The 5205-nt window shown below is 36.2% G+C and overlaps 1 pseudogene across 1 annotated transcript; it reads right to left on the minus strand.

Annotated features, from left to right (window-relative positions):
• Nucleotides 1–4284: 4284 nt before the first annotated feature.
• LOC311631113 (transcription initiation factor TFIID subunit 9-like) lies at nucleotides 4285–4962 on the minus strand (annotated as a pseudogene). Its single transcript has one exon. The product of its transcript is annotated as a transcription initiation factor TFIID subunit 9-like (transcript).
• Nucleotides 4963–5205: the final 243 nt, after the last annotated feature.

The following is a 5205-nucleotide window of genomic DNA, read 5'->3' on the forward strand; positions in this document are numbered from 1 at the left end:
CAAGCCTGCCACCCCAGTGGGGCCGAGGGACCTGGGCACCATCATCTTGTGGGTCTGGGCACTGCCATCTTTGAGGGTGTGGCACTCAATTAGCATATTCCCTCTTTATTGGCTGTGGGAGCTGCTATCTTTGCGATGGTTTAAGGGTCAATTAGCCTACTCCCTCTTTATTAGATAGGATAAATGTCCATATTGAGTAGAGATGGATAAATAGAATTAGAGCAAAATAGCAATTTGTGAGAGAATAAGAGGGCTAGAGAAACAAGTGAGATGTGTATTCCAGGTAGAATTTTTAAACATTTGAAAGTAGTTCTCTACATAACAGAACATATATGTTAAGTCAATGTGGTCACTAGAAACATTTCTAATATCTGGAGGCATAGTAAGCAGCCCTTATGATAGGAGAGTGAGGACCTTATATTTCTTTATTCTCTGAGAAAAACAAGAAATATCATGTGGCTAAAGACAGAAACATTATTTCTAACAATGATTCTTCTTAGGTAAGTTATACTTTAAAGTATCAAATTTAAGCTCTCTTCATAAAAATCATAGGCTCCTTTGAATCTGGTGGATAGGAGAGTGCTCTTTCATTTTTCAGGGGTGAATTGGGAAGTGTTCTATTTAAGGCTGGAAGACCGACCGAGGTGCTATTTCCATCCTTCATGTGCCCAAGGGTCTGAAGATGCCCTCTGTCTCCTAGATACTCCTACTTGCTTTGAGGACCAGAGGCTCTGGCAACGCAGAAGGTTTTGGAAATGCACACTCTCAGGTCACTGGGTAGATATAATGAATCAGACTCTATAATTAAACACGATTCCCAGGTAATTTGTATGCACTTTAAGCATTGAGAAGCACCGCTTTAGAGACATGCTATTTTTAAAGCACTGAAGCAGAGAGAAGCATATATTTTAGGCAGAGAGACCTAAAATTAAAGCCCAGTTTTTAACAGAAAGACATGGAGTGAAAATTTGATTTCATTGTTTTCAATATATTGATTTTTGAAGAAAACCTAATCCTACCTCTGATAGCAATAATAATGACAATAACCCCAATAAAGTAGTAACAACAATAAGATGGCTGTATGTCAATTACTCTGTTCACACCTTTAACACAATACTATGCACTAATGTTTAATCTAAGAACCCAATGAAACAAGTGTGGTTTTACCTGGGCTTAGAAAGGTGAAGTGACTTGCTTCAGATTATTCAACTTGCTCATTAGAGGGTTTAAATCTTACCCAAAATTTGTCTGCAGCCTAAACTCTATACTATTTCCCTTATTAACCAAATTTCTCACATATAAAGTTGGAATGATATCTTGTAAGATTGTTTTGATGATAATATGGTAAAATAGTGACAAATATTTGTTTCCTTCATTTTAAATAACATTTTTCCTACATAATGACTACTAGTTCTTTAATTAAATGACTGCGTGCACAAATCTAATCCTAAACTTTAAAGACTTCAATGATCTAAAAGTAGAAATAAAATTAGCTGAATCCAACCAAACTGTTTTAACAAGTTATTTTAAAAATGGTTATTTAAAAATATCTAATAGTAGGATAAAATGTGCAATTTGATTTCGAATGTATACACATATTTATGAATATATATATATATATATATATATATATATATATATAAAAGAATGTAGGTATGGTAAGTAACATAGACACAATAGAATGAGGAAACATGAACCTTATTATTCTAAAAACTGAATTACTCGTAACCTCATTTTAACTCCTTTAGACACACACACACACACACACACACACATACACACATGTGTGCAACCTTATACATTTGAAATCCTATAAAGATGGAAATTTCGTTTTGTAAATTAAGTCACTGTAAGGTAATTTTTGATAATGTATTTTCAAGCTTATAAAATGTATATATTAATGGAGAATATGCTTGGTGCTGTCTCTGAAAATATTTTTCTATATAATTTTATAAATTAATTTAATAAACCTCACTGTTCTAATCTTACTGAAACACAGCCCTCTTTGAAAATATTTTTTGTCTCAAGTACCAGTGATTCCTTATCTATGACACTTACGTGGAAATTCTGTTTTGACCCTCAAGCCCATGCACATGTTCTGTTTGAAACAACATTTTAATAAACAGATTTACCCCTTTGATTCAATAAATAACTGAATATGGAAAAAGTATTTTAATCACCAACCAGCGTTTTGCAAAGAAACAATGTTCTTATCCCTGGACCAAACCGGCCATTAGCACATCATTTGTTGTTGTTATCCAAAAATTATTTCAGCCAATAGGAACTTTTATGTTGGACCTCTTTGTTCTCTGACAACAACTGCCAAAAATTCCTGGGTGTTGAAAATGTATTATTGTGTACACCACACCATGTTCCCTGGATCAAGTCTTAAAAGAAAATCTGCATTTCTCCTGATTAGTTGGTCCAGTTTGACTTATAAAAACTGAGAATCCCATGACTCTGTTTCTTCTCTCTTTGGGTTTTAGGATGTTTGGAACCCAATAAATATACAACCCAGTTTTAAAATTATGCAAGTTTTGTGTTATACACAGTACTAAATTCACTGTTTAATTGTCTAAAAAATTATCCATTTTATACCTTATGGTGAGTGACTGTTCAGATTCCACTTCTTATTCCAAGTGTCTAGCAGTGGATGAATGACAAGAAGAATGGGAGAATTTACCTGCTGTAGTTCTCCAGGGATTCCTGGGACCTTTGAGATCAAGTACTCTGACATCTTCATATAGTTATGACAGTAAAACATGTATTGGATAGATAGAAACTCTTTTTTCAATTGACTTTGAAAAATGCATTACTAACCAGCTACCCAATAATTTTGTGGACCCAATATTGCCATTTGAAATATAATTGACTTATGTTAATGTGGCTTGCAATGCTACATTTTATGTTTCAGTAGCATAAATTTTACATATATTGCTTATATAAAGCAACATGAATACACACACACACACACATATATATTGTATATATATATATATATATATATATATATATATGATAATGATGAATGATAGATACATAAATAGATGATAAATAGATAAATAGATAGATGATAGCTAGCTAGCTAGATAGCTAGATAGATAGAAAGATACTTTACTTTATAGGACAATGATGTCAGTCAAATGGGAAATATTACTTTGTAAACAATGTTTTTCTCCAGCCCATAAATGCATTGTGCCATGAAGGCACATGTAGCAAATCTGGAATGAAAATACAAAGGCAAAAGACAGTGTGTTCTGGAGGCATGCACAGTAGTGAGCTAAGTATATTCACTGTTCAAGCTTCTTTTTGGCTCAGTTGGTCATCTGTTTTACATAGAAATAGTAATTATAAGGATAATCCCATTGTATTTTTTTTTCATTTTGTCCCAAATCTTTATTACTTAATAACTTCAACCCTTGCTACAACTCATTCATTTCTTTTTTTTAAATGAATGATAACTTTATTTCTTAAAAGATGATGAAAATCCATTATAATTTCTAGTAAAGTAAATACAACATCTTAATTAAAAACTATCATATCTAATAAAAGAGTAATATGCAAAGTAAACATTATTCAGGTTAACTTATATCTTCATGACTATTTTGTGAAGTCCACATGGATTATAAGTTAAACCTAGCATCAACTCCCATGCATCAAGCCATGTCCACCAGCCAATTAGGAGAGAGTTTGCAAATTAACCCAACCAAGATGGCTGGCGGCCACAGAGACAGCAGGAGGGAGGATTGGGTTTCCCTGGTGATGGAGAAAGCCAAGTTTTCCACATACCCTGGCTGGCCTAGGCCATCGCTTAAGGCTACAACATTTAAATTATAGAAAATCAATAAATCCCAACAGAAATGGTTGCCACCATTGTGCCAGCAGAAAGCTTGGCTCTGCTCCAGGCTACAAAGTTTCAATTGTAGAAGACAAATAAATCCCAGATACCAGGGTCTCCACTTGGGTCACTGGGGGGTCATGGCCAGCCTGCAAACCACCACAGGCCCCTCAACCAAGTTGAACCATGCCCAAGGGAACCCCCACCCTGATCCAGGACATCCTTCAGGGCAAACCAGTGGGCCCCCACCCATGCACCAGGCCTCTATCCTATCTAATAAAAGAGTAATATACAGATTGACCATCACTCCAACACACAAAATGGCTACCCCCATGTGGTCAAAGATCCTGCCCCCATGTGGACATAAGATGGCTTCCACAAGATGGCTAGCAGGGGAAGGCAGTTGTGAGGGGACCAGGCCTGCAAGGGAGGGCAGTTGGGGGCAATCAACCCTGCAGGGGAGGGCAGTTAGGGGTGACCAGGCTGGCAAAGGAGGGAAGTTTGGATCCAATTAATGATGGATTAATCAGAACATTCTGAACTGTTGATGTTGCAGGAATTGTTGCTTATACAGCCTGGGACTGTGAAATCGACATTTGTACTGTAAACTTTTGCTCTGTGAGGGACATTAGAGTCCCTACTTTAGTTGTAACTGACATGGTTTGTGGAGTTGTTGTCAAGTGTAAGAGTACTGAACCAACACTTAACTATGGAAATGTTATTCTTCCTGCAGAAGCAGATGCCTTTTTTTTTTTTGGTAAAGATTAAATCTATAATTTGGAGCAGACAAGCAATATCTATCAGTTGGCAAACCACTGGCTTGAATATGGCTTGATCAATGGCAATGGAGTTTTATTTACTTGCCTTTCAATATGTAACAAAAAATCTCTTGGGGGAGGAGAGGTAAGAGACTGGTCAGCACAACACTGGATTGCCAATTGCACATCAACTGCATTAATGGTAACATTCTTAGCATGGGTTGAATAAATTTTTGCAACATCTAGAATTGAGGTCACATATTGGAAGGCAAACTCCAACATCTAATTTATAACTCTTGGCTCATGTAATCCCATATCCTTCAGGATTTGTGCCATCATCTGTGCATCTTTTGCTATGCTCTTGGGAGAAGCTATCTTGGAGAATCCATGATATTCGGTGATCAGACTTCTTAAGCTAAATCACCCACATTAACATATTTCAGTCCCAATCTCCCTACAAGTTCTTTGCCTAATGTGGTTTTTCCAACCCTTGGTGTGCCTGTGAGCAAGATGTTTCGGAAGCAGCATGGTCCTCAACGTGATCACTCATTCCTTTCTTGAAAAGGCAAATAGCTACATATCCAACGCAGTATTTATTTATTGGGAATA

The sequence above is a fragment of the Pipistrellus hanaki genome, assembly GCF_964339955.1.
Source record: "Pipistrellus hanaki genome assembly, chromosome: 12".
Classification (NCBI taxonomy): Eukaryota; Metazoa; Chordata; class Mammalia; order Chiroptera; family Vespertilionidae; genus Pipistrellus; species Pipistrellus hanaki.